Source organism: Ceratotherium simum, chromosome 11 (assembly GCF_057802395.1).
Source record: "Ceratotherium simum simum isolate JZ-2026a chromosome 11, ASM5780239v1, whole genome shotgun sequence".
Taxonomy (NCBI): Eukaryota; Metazoa; Chordata; class Mammalia; order Perissodactyla; family Rhinocerotidae; genus Ceratotherium; species Ceratotherium simum.
In genome coordinates this window covers 66,444,013-66,471,517 of record NC_141910.1, presented here as the reverse complement: position 1 = coordinate 66,471,517, position 27,505 = coordinate 66,444,013, and the positions used below count along the sequence as shown (strand labels likewise).

General features: G+C 42.1%; 1 long non-coding RNA gene across 1 annotated transcript in view; it reads left to right on the top strand.

The window, feature by feature from the left end:
* The first annotated feature begins 3,284 nt into the window (after positions 1 to 3,284).
* Positions 3,285 to 27,505, top strand: part of LOC147916028 (uncharacterized) — a 143,653-nt gene continuing 119,432 nt past the window's right edge. The window contains exon 1 of the long non-coding RNA XR_015553684.1: positions 3,285 to 3,496. This is a non-coding gene — a long non-coding RNA (uncharacterized LOC147916028). The remainder of the gene's footprint in view (positions 3,497 to 27,505) is intronic.

Here is a 27,505-nt window from a genome sequence, read left to right as displayed (position 1 = left end):
TCCCAAAGCAGAAAGCCTGGCACTCCGAGTTTCAGTTTTCTCTCTCCTCTTCTCTTCCCAGAAAGTCAATAAATTGTATTTTGCTCTGTATCCTTAGTGCCCAATGCACTGATTGGCTTATAGAAAATATTCAATAAATGGTAATTAATCAAAATAATGCCTCATTTATGCCTAAAAGAGCCGTACCAATTTTCAATACTGCCTGCACTTTCACCAAACCCTGGATGACACTGAGAAGATCAATAATGTCGACAAAAAAGGCAACCTATGTTAGCAGGTGAAAAACGTTATCTTGCTACTGTGCTAGCTTGCAAAACAGAAGTGTTCTAAGGGGAAAGGACAAGAAGATGGAAGAACCAGGTGCCCCCTTGAATGCTTGGAGGAGGATGGAGGTCTTGTAACATTGAAGAATGTAAACTGGGACCCATCCCAGCTCCTTCAGGAAGTCTTCCTTGATTACTTCAGTACTCATTGACTCCTTTTTCCTCTGATCTTCAAAAGTATCTTTCCCAACCAGCTACCATATCTTTAAAACAGCCTGCCCCATCCAAGTAACACTGGTTAACTACCAGCTGCACTAGTTTAGAAACTTGCTTCAAGTTTTTAATTTAAGCTCAATTTCTACAGCTGAAGAAAAGACTTCTTGTGATGAGTAAATCAAATAATATATGTGAAGTGTCTAGCACCAGGCATGATGTACAGTAAATTTTCAAAAGTAGCACTTAATGGAGAGTCTTAACGCATTAACATCCCAAGTCAATAATAGAACCTTCTGGAACTTAAGGAGCAGATCAGAAACCATTTGACTGGAGATGAATACCTTGTGGAGATGTTGGTGCTTGGAGTGTTTAGAGCAGTCTAGCTGCATTCTTTCCAGAATGGAGCCTGAATTAAGCTCCTTTTTATTGGGGGGCACAGGTGAGGGTGGCGGTGTCCACCACAGAAACGCTCTGAAAGTGGCAAACCACTGTACTGGAAGTTCCATGAAATTTCAGAAGTCCTCACTTCTAATTAAACACCAAACCTGAGGAACCGTGTGTCCCAGGAGTAAAATCTGTTAGCTTTGGGCTCCTCTTCTAAATCTCTTTATGGTTTTGCCCACTCTGTCTCTATTTTTCAAAAGGAGCAGAAACATTTGCAGCCCAAGCCACTGCCTTCTTGAAACGTACATGTCAAAACTTTTGGCTTTTTGGGCAGGAGTGATCATGTTCCTGCTGATGTGGGCAGACCTGCTGTTTCTGTTAAGGGCGATGGCACTGGCATCTCGGGTGGGATTTCTGCCAAAATAACCCATAGCCTAATTGAAACCCCCTTTGCTTCCCGACCATGCTGGGTTACACAATTTCCCTCTATGTCTTGTTAAGCATATTCTAATCAAGTGCATGACACGACTTGGAAGTGGAGGGCATAGATCACTCCGGGAGGACACAGTGCTGCATTTCCCTCTCAGATGAAATACATGCAGCATATGGGGGCTGTTGCAAAGCGGAGAAGGGTGAATACCAAGGCTTCTGGGCCGGACTGGGAGGCTTCGAGTAACTGAGAGTGTAGGAAGTGGAGTGTGGGACAGCTCTTGGAGCTCCCGTAGCCTGGACACCTTGCAGGAATACACATGGCTGCCTGTGCCCTCTGTGGGGTGTAGGTGTAACCCAGACAGCCTCCTCCGCAGCTCGCCATCACCGTGCATAGGAGCAGAGCTGTGCCACAAGCATCCCGGTCAGCCTCTCTGGAACATAAGCAGAGGTCCTGGTATGGTGCGGTGATGTTTCCTCTCCTGTTTCCTGCTTTGAGGTGGGGTGGAGTGGGAGAGCACAGGAAGCTGAGGGGATGGGCAAGGACCCCTTCCACCTCCGTGCCCTTCCTGGGGCCCAGCAGATGGCGGGAAGACGCTTCCATGCTGTGACCTCCTCCTGTGCGGACACCAGGCTTCTTCATCTCTGTCTCCCAATGCGGGGCACACGGCAGGCCCTTCTAGGGGGCACATTTGCCTGAGTGGGCCCTGGCAGTGCTTCCTCCTGCGCGCTGAGTGGAGAAGGAGCAGGAACGCGCTCCCTGGGGTCAGCAGGCAAGGCTCCAGCACCGCAGACATTGCCTCTAGGGGAGGCACCTGGGCGCCAGGCGCTCCTCCTCTCAAACCAGGTCTCCTCTGCACGGTGGGAATAATCATGTCCACAGCCTTTCCAGGTTGTCATAAAGACCAAATGAGATGTTGTCATGTGTCCTGTACAGTGCCTGCCATGCAAACAGGCACTCAACAAAGTTAGTGCTTTCCCTCTCTCCCTTCTCCTTTCTTCCATTTCTAGGTTCTCCAAACTCTGAGAACTGTTGTCTCTTGGGGAGAGTGAACATAGTGCTGGGCTTGGAGACTGAATGTGTGGATTTTTGTGCAGGGTTTGCCTCTGCCTTGAGCAAAGCTCTCCTGAGAGGCAGCACAGGATGCAGCTCCAGGACGTGGGTCCTGGCATTGCACTGCCTGTATTTTAAATCCAGCTCACCACTGATTAGCTGGGCAAATTACTTAACCTCCCTCTGTCTCTAGCCTTATGTGTGAAATGAGGATAATAATGGTTCCTACCTCCTTGGGTTGTTATGGGGATTAGGTGAGATTAATATTTGTAAAATGCTTAGTGAGTGCTATATAAGGTTGAGCTATTATTTCCTCATCTGCAAAACAAAATGAGAATAATAGTACCGGCTTTGGTCATATTGATGGATATAAGCAGACAGAATAAAGAGGGTGAAAACTTCTTGGAAATCTGCAGAGTACCACATGCACTGGAGTCATTGTTCTGTCATCCTCTGAGCCTTTCTGGGGGCCCTTCACTGGGCACCTGCTCATCCAGTAGAAATGACAACTCCGCTTTGTTCCCCCACAGACTTCTCTTACAGAACCTGTAACTCATATTGGCCTTTTTGTTTACATGTCTGACTCCCTCACTAGATTGCACACTCCTTATGCTAAGAGAATGCATCCAATTTGTTCCTGTACCTCCAGTGCTGTCTTGACATGAGTACAGCCATGTTTGGCTGCTCCATTGACCTACAGCCACCAGCACAAAAAGAAATATAAAAGCTGCTTTCTGCATGGTGGGAACTGGCCCTTCTCCCATGGAGATAGTTGCAATGTGTAAAAATTTCAAGGCCTTTCGGGTGCTGCAGCCTGGGGCAGACTGGCCATCTGTGCCGGGCTGGGACGATAAGCAAGATAAACGATGCACGTACACAACTACTGGGCTGGGACGACAGCCGGGGTTGGCGGGGGGGCTCAGTGCACGTACGCCACTGATAACCATTTGTGCATGGGAACACTAGATGCTTGCTCTGAAAAAAGCTCTGTAACTGCTTACTCTGGAAATTATTGATGCTACAAAAATCTGCTGGAGACTGAGACCTGGTGAGAGTTCCACCTGTGGAAGGGAGACCTTGCCCAGGATGTATGATCCTTGCCCAGCCGTGTCGATTGACAGGACTCTCCTGGCAGTGGGCCGTGGATGTTGTGAGTAATTGATTTACTGTGAAGTAATTGATCTGATGTGTTCTCTTTTCGGTCAACCTGGTGTTTCTCTTTCCGGTTGATTTGTGTCATTTCCCTTCAGTTGATCTGGTGTTTCCCTTTCTGATCGATCTGATGTTTTTCCCTGTTATTATATGACCTATTTGAATCTGCTGCTATCTCAGCTGATGTGGATGTTTTCCCTTTCCAGTCGAGCTGGTGTTTTTTCCCTCTTATTATTTGACCTATTCAGATCTGTTTGCGGCCTATCGCCTTTACTATCCTCTATATAATAAAATATACCTTCAGTCCATTTGTTTGGAGTGGAAAGTTTCTCCAGTCGGATCCCCAAACCTCTCATAACAGGTGCCTAGCCAGGGTGTGCAATAAATGTTTGTGGAATGAATACAGAACTTCAAAGGAACTAAAGGTGGACCAGGAAGCCCTTGCCCATGGCTTTGGACCTTTATAACTTACTGATGCTTCTCTCTCTTCTGGTAAGCAAAGAAAAATCTGATTAAATCTCTAACACGTTAGTCTGGATATATTTGTATTAATATAGTATCAAATTTGAACACACCTAGTCAGTTTGGTATATAGTAAGTACTCAGTTCAACAAAAAAAGAGATGGGCCCACGGAAGCATTAAGCATGCAGATCTTCCCATTAATTAACCCCCATTTGTAACTATTGCTAAGAAAATAAAAATCTCTTTTAATTACACTATCCCAGTATGTACACTGTTAACAGGTTGTTGTCTATTCTTCTAGTGGTTTTTTGTACATATGTGTATATTTATTTGTAAAATGGGATCATGCTTTTAAAATATTTAACCATGCAAGGTTATATTTTTCCAAGTCATTATTTTTTGGGGGGATGATTTTTCACTGGTTGTGTATTATTTCATCATGTGTACCATAAATATTTAAACAACCTGCTATTATTGAGCAGAGTGTTAGACAGAATTTTAGTCTAGTTGAAGGAGAGATATTAAGCAAGCAGTCACATAAATAAATGCAAAATTAGATCAGAAGTGAGTGCTTTGAAGGAGAGGTTCTTGGTGTCATGAGAGGGTGTGCCAGGGGGATTTTATTTGGTCAGAGAGAAAGTGACAAATGAGCCATGAACTAAAAGCATGTGGGAATCAAGTAGATGCAGTGAATACCCAGAAATAATGCAGGGAGAAGGGAAGAGGGCCAAGGAGAGACCTTGGGGAATGTCAATGTTATAACTGGTGTGAAAAGAGGAGTCCATGATGGAGACAGAGAAGGACAGACAAGTGTGAGAGACAGGAAGAGACTCAGAGGAGAGAGACACCTCAGATGCCAGAAGAGAAGGGAATTCCCCAAAGAAGGGAGTGGTGCAGTGTTAAATGCTTCAGAGAGATCAAATAAGATAACGTGTAATGAAAAATGTCCATCGGTGTAGAGAGTTCCACATGACTAGTGCCCTCCAAGGACGCGGCGTCACTGGAAAGGTTGGCTCAGAAGCCAGATTAATTGGAAGCGAATGGAGAGGTGGTTGGAGAAGTGGAAGTATTCAGAGTGGACTCTTAGCTTCAGGAGCATGGCTATGCAAGTGAGGAGGGAGTGGGAGAGAGCTACACCAAAGGTGAGGTCAAGCATGGCTCTTGCTTCCCCTCCTCTGCGAGCCTTTTCTGTCCCATACCCAAGGGAAATCACCCCGCCTGCCTGTGCCCACGGTGCGCTGCACCCATCCCCTCGGGGCTTGGGGCCCCGGCCCAACCAGAATGCAGCATTTGTTTGCTTGTCTGTCTCTGTCTACTTGTGGTAAGAAACCTATGGGTAAGAATTGAGTGCTGGCCGCTAGTGTAGTGCCTTTCAATCAGTACTGAATATTTGTTGAATGAGTGTTTTAAAAAAATCCAATTTGGAGGAAACTTGGGCATTAAAATACCAGCAGAGAGGAGGATATTCAGAAGAGAGAAGTGACAACACAATATCATGGTAGGAATTTGAGGGAGTTCATTTCTGATAGTCTCAGTTTTTTCAATGAAATCTTTGAAAAGGTATTCTGCTGAGACAGGGTACCAGGGAGCTGGAAGAGGACAGAGAAGGTTTGTAACAATCATCAAGGGCAGTAATATAGGGTCTGATGAGGTCTACACAGCAGGATTGCTGAGCCACCACGAGGGCCCGAATGAGTTTGGAGACCTCAAAGCTGCTGAACGATATTTAGTTTAACGTTTGTATTATTAAACAATATTCACGCATCAGGCCAGGAGGCAGAAGAAGAGGGGGAAATTGTGAGCAAGAGCCTTTATTGTGGTTTCCATGAGGAGGACTGGACAGGTGGGGTAAACAGTTTTAGGATTGGCTAGTTTGAATAGTTTCAGTGGGCTCTGGGGCACAGGGGCTGTCTCTTGTTGTCTGGTACCTCGCCCTGGGGTGGTTAGGGCAGGTGGATAGTGGCCTGGAGTGTGAGTCTGATAAAGGAGGTGATGGGGATGTGGGCTCTGATTTGTTTGGTTTGCATTTGAAATAACAGAGGTGGTTGGGGGCATGACTCTGGATTGGTTGGTTTGCATTTGAAAGTTGAGCTCCCTAGATAGTTGTTGAGTATCTCTAGAAATTGGCTAACCTTAGGAGTGGCAGTTCCTCCAGGATCAGCAAGACCCTAAGATGTCAAAGGATCAGAATACCGAAATTAAAGGACACGGTTACGACAAGCCTGGAGTAGAAGGAATCCTATTAGGAACTGCTTGAAGGGTGATGTGTGTAAACCAGGTACCTGTACTCAAATGGCATTTGCTGTCTTGCGTTAGGGGCCTGCTTTGGCCAGATCAGGGCAGTCACCACTGTAAAAGGGCAAGTACACTTGGGCATTTTTCCGATCAGATGTGATACCTCGGGAATCCTCACTTAGCATCTGGTGTGAGGGATGGATGGGCAGATCTGCTTGTCCAGGCTATAGGTCGTGGTTGCGGGTTACCAGGGAAGAAAAGAGAAAGATTCTTTCCCTGTGCATGGAACTCTCAGGGCGTGGCCGTCCTCTGCTCCACAAAAGTGCAAATCTCTCCTCCTGGAGGGAGAGGAAGAGAGAGAGGCATGAGGAACTGCTAGGTCAATGGCCCCATCCATGTCACGGCATTTCCTTTATTTATTCATTCATGCTTTCACATATGTGATTTGTTAGCAGCATCGGTGGGTGCTGGGGATAGAGATGTGAGTAAGACTCCTTCTGACAAGGGGTCCCCATCCAGTCAGCAATAGGAACCAGTAAACAGACGAGGCAGTCAAGGTGATGGGCAAACAAGGGGTTGTGGGGCCCTTGGCTGTCGGCTATCACTGAGGCTCCGAGACTCTTTGATGCATCACTGAGTTGGTCTCCTGGCCTCACTATGTGTGGCTTTTTGACTCTATCATCTGCAGAGCTCTACTGACCTCAGGCTCAATGCTGAGTAGAATGAGAACTGGCTGGTTTGCTGTCAGAGACGAGGTCTGCTCACCAGGACCCCCTCACAGTCAGAGCTGGAGTCTGATCTGCACTGGAGACCTTGTCCTGATCATGTTTCCCTTCCACACATGCGTGTCAGGGTGCACGGGCTCTGCTGAGCTTAAACACATGTCTGTTTCAGCTCCCTGCTCCTCATCAGACAGAAGCTGACAGCATCATTCTGGAGACGGGACGCTGGCTGGGAGCCAGGGCATGGTGTGGCTGCCTCCTGATGCATCCTCAGGCCGGCAGAGGACTGCTGCCTGGGGCCTGTAGTGTGGCCCATTCGCCTGTCTCTGTACCAACCTCTTCAAACCCACTCACTTTACTCTCCTGCCTTCCGGCTCCTCTGGGCCACTGTGAAGCTACTGAGGCCCAAATGGCAAGCATAAAAATCATAGTTAGAAAGGGTCAGATTAATAATAACTGTGCTGATGTTAATACAGCTTGAATAACCCTTTACTGTTTACAAACCATATTCATAGCCAGTATGTCACCTACGCCTCACAACAAAAACCTCTGAGCTAAGTATTATTGTTTCCCCTTCTGCAAAGTGGAAGATCAGAGTGTTTCCAGGCTTGCCCAAGATCACAGAGCTAATGACGGAAGACCACGTTTTCCTGACTTCAAGTCCAGCCATCTGGACTCTGCTCCACAAGTTATTGTAAATTGATGGCTTATGTTGGGGTTTGCAAAGAAAGCTCTGTCCATTTGGGGGCTGTTCATAGAGGAAAAACAAAACAGGGCTTCATGACCAGATCTTTTTGGGAAACACTGTTAAACATAATGAAATGATTTCACTTACTGTCAGATCTTTAGCGCCTTTAACATGGTGATTTGCATCACAGCCCCTCAGGAAAGACATGCAATATGCCACTTCTCTCTTTTTTTTCCTTTTTAAACCACGGGACTATTTTTCTAAGAATGTTTTGAAGAACATTCTTAGGAACACACTTTGGGAAATGCTGTGTCAGAGCATTAGGATATTTGGGTTTTAGCAGAGAATCTGGAAACCAACACTTTCCAAGGCCAAAGTTAAGGGTTTGTAATGGTGGGAGTTCTGGCATCCGCTGTGGGTGGTAAGGGTGGTGTTTAAGGGAGGACGGCAGGCAGAGCAGACGCTGTAGCAGCACCTACTGGGGAGAACAGACCTGAGAACCTGCTTCTCTGCTTCTTTCGTCAGCCCCAGTGGGAAAGAGGTGGAGGAAAAAAAGTACCCATTCAGCTCATTTATCTGTTCCTTCTTTCAGCATGGCGGGTCACAGCTGGGTGGGTGCTGAGTTGGTGTCAAGGAAGCCACCTCCAACTAGGAGCTCAAGACCCTGGCCGTGGATGGCGAAGGCACTCTGAGAGTTTTGCAGGCCTGCCCATTTTTTAAGCTGTGCATACAATCCTGGGGGTTCCACACCGGCTGGGAGATTTCCAGAGGTTGCATAGGAGCTGAGAAGAACTGCACAAAAGACGCTAAGCACAGAATTGAACCCCAAAGGGAAAATAACATTGTTATTAAGGCCTTGGGGCCAAATTCAGCCTGCCTGTCTGCCTGCAGAGCCCCGGCTGACGTCAGAGGAGCCGGGTGTGTGAGCTCCGCCGGTCCGCCTCCTCTCCAGTCTCTCCGAGCTGCCGCCAGCGCTGAGGGTGCTGTTGGCTGGATGTTCTCTCTCACTTAATTATGCACATATTTCATTTGGCCGCCAGCTCCTCGCACAGCGTTTCCATTTGGACCAGCTTTCTGAGAACTGTGGGGACAATCCCTGTGGTCCCGTGTTAGATGAGGGGGTCACAAAAAGGAAAAGGAAGCGAATTTGTGGAGGAATGGTTCTCAAAGTGCTTCTGTTTTGTAAGGGTCTTCTCAGGAAGGTTACAAGGGAAATGTGACACAATTAAAAGGGAAAAATGGTCCATCTGCTATGATGGATTCTTGAATAATTTCCAGAAAATATCATTCTTATCACCAACGATTTTTTGTTTTTGTTTTCGGCAGGGCCCTGGTGGAGACATTGTGTCTTGGTAAATCTTAGAAACCAACTGTATTGAAAGAAGCAAATGTGATAGAAAAAGGATCCAGGAGTCATGAAGGCTATTTGTTACCACGGTGGGCGGTGGGGTGTTCCTATGGCCTTCCTCTCAGGGGCTGAATTCTTCCGTGTTTGCTCATCGCCCAGCTTCCTGCAATTCCGGTCTGTTTAGTGGTTAACCACTTTTTACTTAATTGACAATTCTTAAATTTTCCCTACTCCATTTTCTGGTGTGGTCTCTCACTTCTGTACGAACCCTGACTGATACCGGTCGTCGCAGACTTTGAATTTTTATGTTTTCTTGGTGGAGTCACTCTTTTCATCATGATGAAATTGCTCTCTTTATTTCTGGGGGTACTTTTTTCTTTGAAGCCAAGGTTACTTTGTTTTACAGTAGTATAATGAATCCATCTTTCGTTTTGCTGGTGTTTGCATAAAACACATTTTTTTCTTTCTTTTTACTCTCGACATTTCTGTATCCTTATTTTTAGGTTGTCTTCTGTGACTAGCAATACAGTTGGGTTTTCTTCCTTCTTGTCCCTCAGGTGTTGCCTTTCTGGGGTTCTAATAGGAGGCCCAAGTATTGTCAGGGTCCTTTCTCCTTGAGACTGTCGAAACTTCTGTGCAGCTTCTCATCTCTAGCTTTCTGATCAGTAAGAGAAAGGTGGAATCACCTCTCTTGGCTTCCCTTCTTTTCAGGCTTTTAGCTTCCAAAATCCTTGCTCCTCTAGTGGCCTTCCAATACCTTCAAACAGATTCTTCAGAAAAATAACTTGTCTAGCTTTTCTAGTTGTCTTGGAGGGAGGATTGTTCTGAAGCAAGTTAAGCTTCCATTGCTGAAAGGGGGAATCTGGAAATATTCAGCCAGAAAAAAGCAATTAGTCTCTTTAAGAAACTGGTGGAACTAAACGTCCACCCAAACAAGACAGAGCAAGAAAGACACACACATCATACACACAAAGCTCTTGAAGCTCAAACTAAGGGCACTCAGCTCAGGACATGAAGAAACGTAATGCGGGGGTGGGAGGGTGGTGGTGGGGTGAATGCTGTGCACTGTCTTGGTAGAAATGAGGAGGGAATGGGGGGAGTGGTGGTGTTTGATGGGAAGGACACCAGACCACTCTTCTTGCCATTACTGTGTCCAGGCTGGGAAAAACTTACAGAACACGACGAGAGGCAGAAGCCCTCTGATGCTAGGATAAATTTAGGGGAATTGTTGCTAAGGCAAACCAGATTATATTCAGTCAATATTTAATTAAAAAATTTGTTTAACCAAATGGATAGTTGTATCTTGGTGGTTATTTCTTTACATGCTGTTCTATATCGTATTTTTATTTACATTTGTAATAATTTTCAGTTATTTTTGCTAAAAGGTCTGGCACATAGAAACCCTTAGGGGGCACCAGTGGAAGGACCTCAGTGAGCGTAATTGTAGTTGGTGTGTGATCTCCGCAGTTCAGTGGTTTAAGCACGAGGAAGCTGTAATCCCTTGGGTCTCTCACCCTTTTAATAAGCGTCATCTGTCCGTGGGAAGTGCTGGAAATGAGACGTAGCATTTTAGGATAGGGGAATCAGCGCTCTGGGTCTGGCCTTGCCATAGATGACCAGCTGTGCGATGACGCACCGGAAAGAGTGATGGAAAGAGACAGCTTTGGCGTCACGCCACCCGGGTTAGAATCCGCCTTAGCCACTTACCAGCTGTGAGACTTGGAGGGGTTATTTAGTCTCCAGGAGTCTCAGTTTCCTTACTTACCCCCGACCTTACTGGTCCACTGTGAGGAGTAGATGAGACAATCTGTGTAAAGGGCCCCCGGCAGGGAAGTTCCTAATAAATGTGAGTTCTCTACCTTTGCCCCTTTCCCAGGAGAACATAACTTCAGCAAATCTGGTTGGAGTTCAGGAGTGCGCTGTTTTCCCGCTGAGGAAGGCAGGACCGACTGAGTCCGTCTAAAAGGTCTTTTAAAGGATCAGTTCCAAATCCACAAATGGGACGATGACCCGACCCCGCGGAATAAGCGCAGAACAAAGGATGACGTTAGAGAGCATTCTGCTGCTGCCATCTGACTGGGAACAGGGCTGACCTTGGAACAAAGGAGAAGGGACCCATTTCACATGGGTTCTTCTCTGATTCCTCTGGGCTCCTCCGTGAGTCCTAAGCCCTCTCAAATCAGTTTCTAAGATTCGGTGCAGGGAGGTATATGGGAGGAAGCAGTGATCCGGGAGAAATCTGCCTCTCGCTCTTTGTATTTCATTTGGTTATATAATCATACCAATAGCTAACACTTCCTGAGTTCTCTCCACGTGTCAGGCAGTGTTTTACATATATTAACTTACTTGCCCTCAGTCACATAACTTTTTAGTGTCAGAGTTAAGATTCACAGCCAGGCAGTCTGGCTCCGGAGCTCCGCTCTGGAGCTGTTGTTGCCTCTTTGTATGCAAATTTGCTTTGTCTTTCTTGGCAGTTGCAACTTCAGGGAACGTGCCCCAGACTGAACTCGTCATCTTCCCTCCCAGGCCTGCTCCTGCTGCATTTAGGATTTCTGGCTATGTCCCTTCCACCCACACAGAATCCCAGGCTGGAAACCAGAGTTGTCCCAGGCCCCTGCTTGTTCCTCAGGCCTCACATTTCAACAATCACCAATTTGTACCAATCCAGGCTCTCGTGTCTGTCTAAAGTCTTAACCTGTCTTCTCCACCCCCAGTGCAACGCCTCTCATTCCTTTGTCACCTTCTGCCTGAACTACTGCGTTCATTAGCAGCCTCCCAGGGGGCTCCCTGGCTCCCTCTCTCCTGGCTTTGGCCTACTCTCCTCAGTTTACAGAAAAAGCAGACGACATGACATGCTGGCCTCTTCGTGTCAATCGCCTGGTTACAAAGCCTCTGCTGGCCCCGCTGATTGGCCCCTGAGTTAGACGGCGGGGTTGTGCGTCTCAGACTCACCATTTAATAAAAGTTTCTCAGCCTCTTGAATCTTTGGCTGTCCCATACGAGAACTGAGGATAACCAGAAAACCTACCTCATGGGTGTTGTGAGGGTCAATTGTGATAATGTCTGTCAGGCCCTCAGCATCAGGCAGAGGAGGAACCCAGCAATTGTTGCCTGTTTTTATTATTATACTATAAAGTTCAAAACCCTTAAATTGCCTTGTAAGTTCCTTCAACTATATGATCTTTTCTATCTAATCTCTGGCATATCCCCTATAAATTTTCCGTGCTTAACCACCCTAAATCCCATTATTCCGGGATTCATCAGTATGGACTCAGTGTTTGCTTTCGTTTTGTTTTAGAATGTCTTTTTCCTCATTCCATGCTCTGGTAAACTGTATTGAAAGAAGCAAATGTGATAGAAAAAGGATCCAGGAGTCATGAAGAATTCTAAGGTGACTAAGAATGTTCCCGGCTGTGCTGGCATTCTTATTTGAAAGTAGCATAGCACGGGGGTACGTGGACACATGATCCTTCTTTTTGTTCCTTCATCTCTCCTCCTAGCACAGGGCCTGGGGCTGAGCAGGGGATCCATGCGAGTGTGACTGCATGGGAGACGGAGACAACTGAAGCAGATAAATGTAATCAGAGACAAAGAAGCTCTTCAGAGGTTCTGGAAAATAGTGATAGCCAATGTGTATTGCTTATTATATGCCGGGCACTATGCTGGACACTTTAAATACATTATCTCTTTTAATCTTCGAAACAAACCTGTGAGATATTATTACTATTGTTATCTCTGTTTTATAAATGAGGAAACTGAGATTTAGGGAGATGAAATTATTTGCCAAGATTTGAACCTAAGCTGTCTGATGCCAAAGTCCATTTTTTATTATCTTTGAAATATCAGTCCTCACGACACTTCTGGACGAAAGGGATCAATTAGATGAGTGGTTTTCAAACTTCTGACCTTGACTGTAGTAAGAAATACATTTTATCTCATGACCATGACCCAGGCAGGCCACTCTCACGCACACACCCACCCCACACAGACTCACACACATGCACACACACACACACACAGATATGCTCACACCTATTTGTATTTACATACCCACATAGAAAAATATAAAACTGAAACAAGTTTCATGAAACAAAATTGCTCTTCCTATATGTTTTCTATTAAATTTATATTTTATTATTAAAAATGCTAATTTGCAATCCATCAAATTTGTAGGTGGTGACCTTCACTTTGAAAACCAGTGAATTAGGAGGTTTAGCTCCTTTTCAAGTCCATGGATCCTTATGTTTCTGTATTTCTTAAAATCATCTTGAGTTCATCCTGTCCATTAATTATTCCGAGAAATACCGTCTCATCATGTGAGAGAAATATATTTAGCATCACATGGTCATAATGTCTTAGGGTATTGTGTCGTAGAAATTGTTAAAAATGTATTTTGTAAAGTGCTTTTTGTGTTTTGTAACAGGAGAATTTATTTCTATTTCTCTTATTTACCAGAAAAAATTGTATTCCACTGATTATTTCCATATGTATTTTTAAAGCTGCTTGGCTGGGTTAAAAATTTATTCTTTAAATTACAAGGGCGTTGTATTCAAATAAAAGGAACAATCATAACAGTATTAATGAGAAGAGCAGTAAGGCTTTGGTTTCTATGCAAATGAGCATAATTGAAATAGAATTGCATTTCCGCAAATGGATTTTGAAACTTCGGTGGAAAAACTTGGAAGATAAATATTCTCAAAGCTAAAGCAAATGCAATCTGTATATGTAAATGAGATCAATTAATTTTAGCAGGCAAATGAGAAAATCAATGATTTTCAAAATCTAGTAATTTGGTAACCATTAGTTTCATTAGTCTTTCTGTTTTAAACTTAATTATTCAAATATAGAACCAGATTGAAGTATAATTTATGGAGAACTCATCCCTAAGATAATTACATAGAAGGCTTTCCTCCTATAAATGGAAGACTTGAGGATGGAATTGTAAATGATCCGTGCAGGGCGTGGAATCCTTCGGGCACGGGAGACAGTGGGAGTAAGGGCACGTTGGCTTTGACTTGGACCAGGGTTTGAATCTCAGCACTGACTCTATCTAACCACTGGCTCTTAGGCAGCTTTCTTAGCATCTAAAGAGCCTCGATTTTCTCAGCTATTAAATTAGGAAATTATACCTATTCTGCAGAGCAGTCGTGAGGACTAAATGGGGAAACGTGTGTACAAACCTTTAGCACAGTTCCAGGCACAGTGAAGACGCTCGTTACAAGTACCATCGCCCCTCTCCCTCTCCTTCCCTCTCCCCCTACCTCACTTTCCTTTTTGGATAAAGGAGGGCTTCCGTTGAGGAAATGCTGTGTGTCTGGAATTGCTTTTAAGGAGGAGTGCGTGGTCTGGTTGGTATTTTCTCTTTAGTTAGTAGTAATTTTGTCTGGTGGTGTTCTGTGGATCTCTTGCAGTATCACTTCCATCAAGAAACTGAGATGGGTTTTAGAAGCTCAGTCACTGGAATTATCTAAAAGGCCAGAACAGCAGATGAAAGAGGAAATCATTCACGCAGTTGGTCTTCGGTCTGTATTTCTGTATTGCAGCAACTGGCTTTTCTGATCCCTTGCATTTCCTGCTCTCACCAAATGGTCTTGTTATGATAATCGTTATAGCTCACACCTGCATGATATCGACTCAACAACTTTGTGAGATAACTAGGGCAGGTATTATTATTGACCTTACATTGATGAGAGAAATTGAGGCTCAGAGAGGTTAAGTGGATTGCCCAAAGTCACAGAGCTAGAAAGAAATGGAGGTTCAAACCCAAGTCTGTCAGCTTCCAAGTTTTGAGCTTGATTCTTTTTTTTTTTTAATAGAAACATGTTGTAACAGCTTCTCTTGTTTTTATTTATTTATTTTTTATTTATTTTTCCCCCCAAAGCCCCAGTAGATAATTGTATGTCATAGTTGCACAGCCTTCTAGTTGCTGTATGTGGGACACAGCCTTGGCATGGCCAGAGAAGTGGTGCGTCGGTGTGCGCCCGGGATCCGAACCAGGCCGCCAGCGGCAGAGCGCGCGCACTTAACCGCTAAGCCACGGGGCGACCCTGAGCTTGATTCTTCTGAATCAGGGCTTTGGTACCATGCGGATGCAGCTCGTGGTCCGAAGGTGAGCCTCCATTAAAAGCATCCATGTCACTGCGGACTCTATGTAACTGGGGGGGAGTGGCAGATGTGAATTGGTCTGATGTTGGTTGGAATTTCTCAGAGTCTGGAAGGCTGGTCAGCAAATGGAAGATCATAAAGCCGCAGAGAATCATCTGACCAAAGAGAGAAAAATCATTGGGGAGGGGGGCACGGGGCGTGAAAGTAGTCAGGAAAGTCCCGCACCTTTCCAGCTTCCTACAGGACGTCTCCCAGGGATGCCCACCCGGACCTTAGCCTCCGTGTGGCCCTGACTGAGAACTCCTTAGGCTCTCTTCCCTTCTGGCTTCTCCCCCTGCAATTGCTCCTTCTCTTGTGTTTCTGCAGCCCCATTCTCCTCTCATCCTCCCATCGTACAGGCTGAACTTCTCTTAGTCATCTTTGTCTTTTCCATCTCCTTTGACCGACAACCACCAAGATCCCTGTCTCTCAACACACTCCTCCCACACCCACTTAGCACACGCACATCAATACACTCTGTTTCTCCATCCTGATTTCACTGTCCCGGTTCAGGCCTTTGATAATTATTCTGTGAGCACTTACTCTAGTGTCTGCTGACCTCTGCTTCCTCTCTCTCGCTTCTGCTTTGCTGCAAGTCCCCCAGCGTACTTTGGCCAGACTAGACATCCTGAGAGAAGGCTCCGATCCTGGCACCCCTTTTGTAAAACTCTCGGAGGCTCCTCGCTGCGTATTGGTCAAAGAATGTGGCAATTTGATGGTAAGCTTTTTTGCTAAAACCATTTTCCACGGCTCATCTTCACCAACCTTCCAGCTTCTTCTCCCCTCCAAGGATGCACTTATGTAGGCATCTGTCTCTTCTGATGGCCGAGAACTCCTCGAGGACAGGCACTCTATCCCGCGCATCTCCATTTCTCTGGCACACAGCACAATACCTGGTACAGAGCTGGTGTTCAGAAAATACTTGCTAAATGGATCACCAATAGACCCTAGCCTCACCCTAGCTATGCATCAGAGTTTTCATGGAGTTTAAATTTTTTTCAAGTTGTTTTTGGAAGGGCATTTAATTTTTTTGTGAAATATATAATATATACAAAAGAGTATAAAAAGTGTATGTGGGTCTGGCCCGTTGGCGTAGTGGTTGGGTTTGTGCGCTCCACTTCGGTGGCTGAGGGTTTGCAGGTTTGGATCCCAGGTGCGGGCCTACACACTGCTCATCAAGCCATGACGTGGCGGCATCCCGAATACAAAACAGAGGAAGATTGGCACAGGTGTTAGCTCAGTGACAATCTTCCTCAAGCAAAAAGAGGAAGATTGGCAACAGATGTTAGCTCAGGGCCAATCTTCCTCACCAAAAAAAAAAAAAGTGTATGTGAAGATTAATTGATAATAATAAATTGGAGACCATGTACTGATCACCCAGATTAAGAGACAGGACATGACCAGTACCCTAGAAATCTTTTGTCTGCCCTTTCCAGATACAATGTTTCTTTGGTTCACTTTCAGTTCTGCTGCCCACCAAGAAAATCACAATCCTAAATCTTGTGTTAATCATTCTCTTGTTTTTTCTTTATATTAGCTCACCTTTGTAAATAACCCTAGATAAGAAATAGTTATTTTTCTTTTTCTGTTTTTGAACTTTAAATGATTTGAATCATTCTGATTGCGTTAGTCTGTGGCCCACTTCTTTCACGCAACACTATTATTTAGATTAATGACACGGATATAGCTTAATTCATGTTGGTGAGTGTAGCTATGGCTCATTCATTTTCCCTGCTCTATAATATCCCATTGCATTCTACTAATTTATCCATTCTAATGTTCTAGTATTGATTGATACTATTCTAGTATAGTATTTGAGTTATTTCCAGTTTCTTGATATAATGAATAATGCTTCTATAAATACTTGCAGAAACAAATGGGCCAGAGTTTCTCTGGAGTCTGTAACTAGGAATGGAATTATTGGGTTGTAGTTTACATCTGTGTTTAACGGTTTTAGGTAATACCCAACTCTTCTCTAAAGCGGGAGAAGCTGTTTCTACTTCCTTCAGTGGTGAATGAGAATTCCCATTTCCCACGTTCTGGTCTGACTTTCACATGTTTGCCAGTCTTGTAGGTGTGAAATGTATCTTACTGTGATTTAAATTTATATTTCCCTAATTACTAGAGGTTGAGAATCTTTTAATATGCTTATTGATCATTAACGTTTCTTCCTCTGTGAAATGTGTCTTTTGCCCATTAAAATTTGTTTTAATGTCTTTTGTCCTTTTTTTTCTATTGGCCTAAATGCTTTAAAAATTTATATCTAAGTGTTCTTTATGTACTCTAAATATTAATTGTTTGTTGGTTATAGGTACTACAACTATCATCTCCCAATTTGTGGATTGTCTTTTTTCTCTCCTTATGGTATCTTTTAATTTAATTTTAAAATTTAAGCATTAATTTTAAAAGTTTTCAAACATACACAAAAAATATAAAGGCTACTTCAATGAACCTTCTTTACTTCTCAACCGTCTTCCCAAACTATCAATTTTCTGCCGTTATTGATTTTCCTATTTCTTGACTACTATATTTTTATGCTAGAATATTTTGAAACAGTCTCAAATGTATCATTTCATATGTGGTATATTTTGATAAATAAAATTTCCTAATTTTTTTTTTAACACTTCATTACAAATCAGTCAGTTTTCTGTCTTTTTTCTTTTTGAGGAAGATTGGCCCTGAGCTAACTTCTGTTGCCAAGCTTCCTCTTTTAGCTTTTTTCTCCCCAAAGCCCCAGTACATAGTTGTGTATCATAGTTGTAGAGTTGTAGCTCTTCTATATGGGTTGCCGCCTCAGCATGGCTTGATGAGCGGTGAGTAGGTCCGAGCCCGGGATTCAAACTGGCAACCCCAGGCCGCCAAAATGGAATGCGAGAACTTAACTGCTACACCATCGGGCCGGCCCATAAAATTTCCTCATTTTAATGTGGTCAGTAATTTAAAATTTTTCCTCTATGGTTTATACTTTTTCTGTCCAGTTTAAAAAACTCTTCTTAACTCTGAGGTACTTACAAACGATATTTTATTACATACTTCTGACACTGTGATGAAGGATCAATTTTTTTCCCCCAGTCCATCACGGGTTAACACTTTTGTGATATATAATAAAAATGAATTACTAGAAAGATGAAATTTAAAAAAGACACAAAAGATAGAAGGCCCAATTTTTTATTATTAGATTCAACAAAATAAAATTATTTTGTCAAGTTTCTGTAAAATTTTCTAAGAGTGTACTCTCAGTTTTTATACCAAGTATGTCATAGATCAGTTTAATAAAAAGTTTGTGGTCTGATACTAGTCCATGAGCCACACTTTGAGTAGTACTGTTCTATTATACTGTTTTCTAATAGTTTCACTATATGGCCTTTTACATTTCAGTCTTTAATTTACCTGGAATTGATTTAATATAGCAGTGTGTGGGGTAGGAATCCAGTTTCATTTTTTCCCACATAAATATCCAATTTTCCCAGCACCATTTAAAAAAGGCTGTACATTCATCACTGATCTACATTGCCACTTTTGCCATAAATCAAGTGTCTGTATATGCCTGGGTTTGCCTCTGGGTTCACTGTTTTTTTTTTTTTTGTTTGCTTATTAGAAAATTAAACAACACACTTCTAAGTAAACCATAGATCAAAGAGAAGAAATCATAAGCAAAATTAGAAAATATTTGGAATTGAATAGTAATGAAAGCAGAATATTAAAATCTGTGGGATGCAGCAAAAGTAGTTTTAGAGGAGAATTCATAACTATGCCTATATTAGAAAAGAAAAGTTTAAAATTAATGATACAGGTTTGTTGGGGCCAGCCCAGTGGCACAAGCGGTTAAGTGCATGCGCTCCGCTGCAGCTGCCAGGGGTTCACCGGTTCGGATCCCGGGCACGCACTGACACACTGCTCAGCAAGCCATGCTGTGGCGGCGTCCCATATAAAGTGGAGGAAGATGGGCATGGATGTTAGCCCAGGGCCAGTCTTCCTCAGCAAAAAGAGGAGGATTGGCAGATGTTAGCTTAGGGCCAATCTTCCTCACAAAAAAAAAATATTAATGATACAGGTTTGTATCTTAAGAAGCTAGTTAAAGTACAAATTAAAACAAAAGTGAATTGGAGGAAAGAAATAATTAAAACCAGAGAAGAAATCAATGAAATAGATATCAGGGAAACACTACAGAAAATTAACAAAGCCAAAATTTGGTTGTTTGAAAAGATGAATAAAATTGATAAATCCTTAGTAAGACTAGTAAAAAAAAAATAAAAGAGGAAACGCACACTATCAATATAAGGACTGAAAGAGAATAAATCACTACAGATCCTAAGGACATTAACAAGAATACAGTTACATGTTGCTTAATGAAGGAGATACATTCTGAGAAATGCAACATTAGGCAATTTCTTTGTAGTAGGAACATCATAGAGTGTACTTATGCAAACCTAGATGGCATAGCCTATTACACACCTAGGTTATATGGTACTAATCTTATGGGACCACCGTTGTTTATGCAGTCTGTCATTGACTGAAACATTGTTATGGGGCTCATGACTGTAATAAAAGGAATATTATAAATAATTTTATGTCAATAAATTTAGTAACTTAGAGGAAATGTATAGATTCCTTAGAAAACACAACTTAGTAATAGACTTAAGAAGAAATGAAATATTTGAATAGTCATATCTATCCATCTTATAGTTAAAAACCTTTGCACAAATACCAAAACCAGACAAAGACATTAAAAGAAAAGAAAACTATACATCAATATCTCTCATGCAAATATCCTCAAGAAAATATTAGCAAATTGAATCCAACAATGTATAAAAATAATTATACACCACAACCAAGTGGGATTTATCCCAGATACGCAAGGCTGATTTAACATTCAAAAATCAATTAATGTAATCCATCACATCAACAGGCTAAAGAAGAAAAAATCACATAATCATATCAATAGATGCCGAAAAAGCATTTGACAAAATCCAACACCCATTCAAGATAAAAATTCTCAGTAAACTAGGAGTAGTGGAAGTTTTCTCAACCTGATAAAGAATATCTACCAAAAACCCCTACAACTAACACTATACTTAATAGTGAGAAACTAGAAGCTTTCCCACTAACATTAGGAAGAATGAAAGGATATTGTCTCTCACTGCTGCTTTTTAGCATCATACTGGAAGTCCTAGCTAATGCAATAAGACAAGAAAACAAAATAAAAGCTATACTGATTGAGAAGGAATCATCTATGTAGAAAATCTGTAAGGATCAACTAAAAAACTCCTGGAACTAATAAGCATTTATAGCAAGATTGCAGACTACTAGGTTAATATACACAAGTTAATCACTTTCTTACATACTGTCAGTGAAAAAGTAGAATTTGAAATTAAAAACACAATATTATATTTATATCAGCACCCTCAAAAATGAAATAGTTATGTATAAATCTACAAAATATATATAAGACCTATATGAGGAAAACTATAAAATTTGAGGAAAGAAATCAAAGAAAAACTCAATAAATGGAGAGATACTCCATCTTTGTGGATAAGAAGACTAAATATTGTTAAGATGTCAGTTCTTCCCAACTTGATCTATAGATTCAATGCAATTCCAATCAAAATCTCAGCAAGTTATTTTGTGGAATTGACAAACTGAGTCTAAAGTTTATTTGGAGAGGCAAAAGACCCAGAATAGCCAGCACGATATTGAAGGAGAAGAACAAAGTTGAAGGACTGACACTAACTGGCTTCAAGACTTAAGCTACAGTAATCAAGAATGTGTGGTATTGGTGAAAGAATAGACAAATAGATCAATGGGACAGATAGAGACACCAGAAATAGACAAAAATCAATGCAGTCAACTGATCTTTGGCAAAGGAGCAAAGGCAAGATGATGGAGCAAAGACGGACTTTTCAGTAAATGATGCTGGAACAACTGGACATCCACATGCAAAAAAATGCATCTAGACACAGACCTTACACCTTTCACAAAAATTAACTCAAGGTGGATCACAGACTTTTGCATTTGTTAAATGCAAAACTAAAACTCCTAGAAGAAAACATAGGAGAAAATTTACATGAGTTTGGCTTTGGCGATGATTTTCTTAGATACGACACCAAAGGCACAATCCATGAAAGAAATAATTGATAAGCTGGACTTGGTTAAAATTAAAAATTTCTGCTCTTTGAAAGATATTGTCCAGAGAATATGAAAACAAGCCACAGACTGAGAGAAAATATTTGCAAAAGACATGTCAGTTAAAGGACTATTATCCAAAACAAACAAACAACTCTTAAAACTCAACAATAAGAAAACAAACAACCTAACTAAAAAATAGGCCAAAGATCTTAACAGACACCTCACCAAAGATGATATACAGATGGCAAGTAAGTATATGAAAAGATGCTCCACATCACATATCATCAGGGAAATGCAAATTGAAACAACCATGAGATACCGTTATACATCTATTAGAATGACCAAAATCCTAAACACTGACAACACCAAACGCTGGTGAGGATATGGAGCAACAGGAATTCTCCGTCATTGTTGGAGGGAGTGCAAAATGGTATAGCCACTTTGAAAGACAGTTTGGTGGTTTCTTTCAAAACTAAATATACTTCTACCATAAAACCCAGCAATTGTGCACCTTGATATTTACTCAGAGGAGCTGAAAACTTATGTCAAAACAAAATCCTGCACATAGATGTTTTACCAGCTTTGTGCATAATTGCCAAAACTTGGAAGCAACCAAGATGTCGCTTGGTGACATCTTAGTAGGTGAATAGGTAAATAAACTGTGGTACATCCAGACAATGGAATATTATGCAGTGCTAAAAAGAAATGAGCTAAGAAGCCATGAAAAGATATGGAAGAAGTTTAAATGCATATTACTAAGTGAAAAAAACCAATCTGAAACGGCTACATACTCTATGATTCCAACTGAATGACGTTCTAGAAAAGGCAAAACTATGGAGACAGTGAAAAGATCAGTGGTTTTTAGGGGTCGGGAGGAGGGAGGGGCAGATAGTTGAAGCACTGAGGATTTTTAGGGCAAAACTACCCTGTATGATACCATAATGGTGGGTACGTGTCATCATACAATTGTCCAAACCCATAGAATGTGCAATGCCAAGAGTGAGCCCTAATGTAAACTGTATACTTATATACTTACCTGTGTAAATATATGTCAAAATCATTAAAACTATACATGTAAAATATGTGAAATTTTTGTATGTAAATTATATTTTAATAAAAAGATAAAAAAATTGAAACAATTTGTCAAAGAATACCATAAGGAGGATGTAAAGAAAAATCTATATTTTCAAGACAGATAACCAATAATGGTTTAATATTTAAGGACCTAAAACAGGTCAAAAAGAAAAAGACAAACCAAATAGAAAGAAATTGGACCAGTGACAGAACAAGCATTTAAGAGAAAAGGAAAAATGAAATGGCTCGTAAACATAGGCAAAGATGCTCTATCTCATTAGAAATCAGGGAAATGCAAATTAAAATGACAAGGAGATACCATTTCACCCCTACCAGATTGGCAAAACTTATTTATTGAAAAGGAGTAGAGGAAACAGAACTGGGGTGCTGGCCCAGTGGCATAGTGGTTAAGTTCACGTGCTCTGCTTTGGCAGCCCAGGGTCTGCGGGTTAGGATACCAGGTGCGGAATTACATACTGTTCATCAAGCAATGCTCTGGAGGCATCCCACATACATAATAGAGGAAGTTTGGCACAGATGTTAGCTCAGGGCAAATCTTCTTCAAGCAAAGAAAGAGGAAGATTGGCAATGGATGTTAGCTCAGGGCCAATCTTCCTCACCAAAAAAAAAAAAGTACTGTATAGCATGCTGGGGCAGGGAGTGCAAAACGTGTGTGAACATGTTGAAAAAACTTGGCATTATCTTTTCAGGTAGAGATGTGCATACATCTGACTCAGCAATTCCTCTTCCAAGTACACATACCAGATATGTTCTTGTTTGGTGCACCAGGAGAACTGCAGAAATATGTTCTTAGTGGCGTTGTTTTTAATATCAGAAAGCTGGAAACAACCCAAATGTTCATCAAGAGGGGAATGCACAAATACAACGTGGTTATTCCTCTGATGGAATACTAGACTTTGGCAAAATGGTTTAACCACAGCTTCATGCATCAACAACAGTGAATCTTAAAAACAAATTAAATTGAATGATAAAAAGCAAGTTTCTAAAGAATATAAAGAGTGTGACACTATTGGTATCCTCAAGAATACAAAACTTTACAATTGTTTAAAGAGAGATATTATTTAGTTATACTTTATGTGAAAGCAAGGCACTAATAAACTCAAAATTCAAAACCATATTTCCCTTTGGGAGGTGGGAAAGAGAGACGCCCATGGGGAACCTGAAAGGAATTGTAAGAATCTATTTCTTAACTTGCGTCATGGGTACCATGGGGTTTCTTTCATAATTCTGTATATTTTGTGTATGCATTTCATATATTATTTTGTATCTATAATATTTTCATGATAAACCATTTAAAAGGATTTTTAAAAAGTCTTAAAAATATTTATAGCACTTGACCTAGCATCCTATGTGTGGCGGTGCAAACAGTTAGAAGTTAAATGAAGGAGGAGCCTGTGTTGAAAGGACAGCAGTGAGATGGGTCTTCAACGACAGACAGGCCCTTCATTTGCAGGGCCCGGAATGCCAGGCAGATGCATTTGGGCTGTGAGTGCCGGGCCTGAGCAGCTCTAGCTCAAGTCCATGGGGTAGAACTGGCTCACGGACAGGCTCTGTCCATGGAGTTTTAGGGACCTGGAGGGTCCACCAGCCCTTCCCTAGAGCAACAGCACTGGAGAGCAATCCAGACCAAGACACAGGGCTTGCCTTTGTTTTCCTGGTTCTGACACAACCCACGAGAGGGAGAGAGAGGGGCCACATAAAATGACTGCTAGTGGCTGTCTTGCCTACCTTGGCAAATGAGGGGCTTAAAGGAGGTTTCAACTGATTGGGGAAAAATGATGCGGTATTTCTTGCACCTTGAGAGTAATGGATTATTAATCCCTACCCAACACCTAAGAAGTGAATCTTCAGCAATGCAATGATTCTGTAACAGGACATTCACGACAGCGTTATTTATAATTTCAAAAGTGGGGCTGTTTATATCTAAATCTGTAAATCTAACTATATAGAATATACATACTTATTGATATATTTTCTATACTTATACATTACATATTTACATGTTTTGTATGTATACATTATATACTTATACATTACATAAACTTAATTAATAAGCACTATCATGTATGTAATATATAAATATAAAATATACAACATACAAATATAAATATATACTTTCACAATACAAATTACTATTATACAATAATAATATATATGACTATTATAATAAAATATATAAAAATATATTTATAAATATTTAAATGTTTACCCACGTTTTGATATTATAAATATTATTGTTATGAATGTACTGTTAGAGCTACTAAAATGTTCCCTGATGTTATTTGTAGTGAGATTATGGATTATTTTTTATTTTGTGTGATCTGACTTTTCCACAGGATCTGCAAAAATGTGTATTACTTGTTAAAAATTAAATGAAATATCTGGTGATTGATTTCTGAAGCGCATCATCAGATAGATCTCTCCTGCTTCCTGGAGCTTCCACGTCTTAGCCAGCAGCTCCCAGGGACTGCGGCTGCGCTAGGGATGCGGTGTCCATAGACGTAGGCTTCCCACATGGGGCTGTAGCTTTGGATCCCATGTTGGCTCTTGGGTGTTCAGGATCTTTTTCACAAGCTTCAGTGACTCATCTTATAAATGGCTCCACCATAATCCTTGCGATTTCGACAGAAACAACATAAATCAAAAGTTAAGGGTAGGAAAGATTTCAGACCAAATTTCAAAGTCTCTTCATCTGAAAGAAGAATCACGCGGGCTCCAACATAGTGAATAGCAAGGATGGCAACAAATTGAAAGCGAGCGTTGCCGGGAGGCTGCCAATCCGTGGGATGGAGGGAGCCTTTGATGAAAGGCTGTCAGGCTTTCTCTCCTTTTGATCTGGTGGCTGGGGTCACTTTGAAGTGTGAAAGATGAAGAAGTTGTTTCTTGGGGCTGTCTTCTTACATTTCATGAGGTTAGATCTTTACTACCAAAAGAGTGAGTCTTACCCCATGAAAGATGCACAGCACGACTGTTGACTGAGTGCCACAGACAGAAATGAAGGAGGGAGGGGAGGAAGAAGAGCGTAGCCCCGTGGGAGGGTGTACAGGCAGTGGGTGGGAGCAGAGTACAGAAGAAAAGCGACTGAAGGCAAGAAGGCTGGAGAAAAAGTCTGAGGGAAGAATAAGAATGGAACAGACCATGGGGTTCTCAATAAAGGAAAAAATAAAGGCCTCTGTTTATTGAGTGCTTACTCTGTGCAAGGCACTTGCTAGGGTGCTTCCTACGTATGACTTCATTTAATCCTTGCCCTTAACTTATCTGAGACAGGTGCTAGTATCATCCTTAACAGACAGGTTAAGTAACTTTCTCCAAGTAATGCACCTTCCCAGGGGTAGAGCTGAGGTAAGGTTTGAACTCAGGCCATCTGATTTTCAAGCCCATGCACTTAATTATCTGCTGTTTCTCTTCCCCTCTGCTCTGCACCAGCATCTAGCATCATTCTTGCCACCCAGTAGCCTTTTGCTAAAACTGACTGTTTTAGGCTATTTTTAAGATCTGGATAGAAACAGATGCAAATATGATTTACATAGGGCTTCTAATTTCTAATGGGCTAGACTGTTTTTTCATCAGTATCTCAATCACTGAAAGAAAAAGCATTTTACACAAACAACATGAAAAGGGGAAATGAGGGCCGGCCCGCTGGTGTAGTGGTTAAGTTTGTGCGCCTGGGGTTTGCAGGTTCGGATCCCGGTCGCAGACCTATGCACAGCTTATCAAGCCATGTGTGGTGGTGTTCCACTTATAAAATGCAGGAAGATGGGCACAGATGTTAGCTCAGGGCCAATCTTTCTCACACATAAAAAAGGGGAAATGAAACCCCACAACACCACCATAAGAACCAATGCGCCCTTTTCTGTTGCTGTTATTCATGTTGACCCATGTACACCAGTGCATACATACAGCTGAAATCACATTATTGATAGAGTTTTCTAATGAACTTGAAATAATGACCCAGGCAAAAGCCGCAAGCTGAAAAAGATATGGAAACTGTCTTGTAAGTAGAGCAATTCAATAGCAAAATTAATATTGATGGAGAAGCTTAGGTCTAGAGGGACCAAGAATGACATGGAATTCCTAATCAAAAGCTAAAAACTAGGCCAATAAATAAACAACAGAATTTTCTTGCATGCAATTAAAATCCAATTTACCTCTAGGTGATTTTTGCCTAAATAAAATTGGAAGTGAAACTCTTGACAATTTGCTGCTTATTTCTTTATGGGAAAGGAGGACCCATGTCTTGCTCTGCTGCTCATGAGCTGTGGAACTCTGGTCAGGTATTTAATGCCTCAAAGTCTAAATTTCCCCATCTGTACAATGGGGATTACCATCTTTATCTCACCGGAGTGTTGCGATTGTTAAGGAGAAAGCACACAAGGCACCTGCACATCACCTGCTAGACCCAGTAGAGGATTCCTGGTAAATGATGGGGGAAGGAACACGAATAGGGCTGGATTAGAAAGCCGGTCTCTCCCAGTGGGAGGGCCCTCCCTGAGGACATGATCTTTGATCATGTTGGTCAACTTCTACCCAAGGTCTGAGTGGGCTAGTCTTCTTAGGATGGTTGTTTTTTTAACTTGTAAAGAAGTCTAGGGTTGGAACTCAGAGCAAAGATGACTGCCAAGTTATCTTGCAAAGATACAGGCCAGCCATCGGGATAAGAATATTGAAAACAATGGGAAAAGCACCAGCTCGTGAGTTAGCCAGCCCTGGCTTCAAATTCTTATGACCTTGAGTTACTTACTTAACATTTCTGAGCATCAGCTTCCCCACCCGTAACATGTTCATTCAGCCAGTATTTATTAATCACCTACCGTGTGCCAAACCTGGAGATACAGCAGCGAGCAAGACAGGCAAGGCCCCAGCTTCCTCCGGAAGATGGACGAATAAACAATGTGATGGTAGGATGATTCGGGGAGCGGAAGGAGTCATGAGAGCATGGGCATGGACCTGGTCTAGGGTCAGTGGGCCTCCTGAACAAAGTGATGTCCAAGGGAGACCTGAGGGGCAGGTAGAAGATGATATATAACCCCATCCTCAGAGGCGCTAATGTGAGGATTAGACAAGATAGCAGACGTGTAAATACTTAGTGTCAGCTGGTAACTGGTAAGTGATCCATATGTATTATTATGATCAGAAGAACAGCTTGACAATCTGCAGAACTAGAATGACCCCTTATAGATCATCTA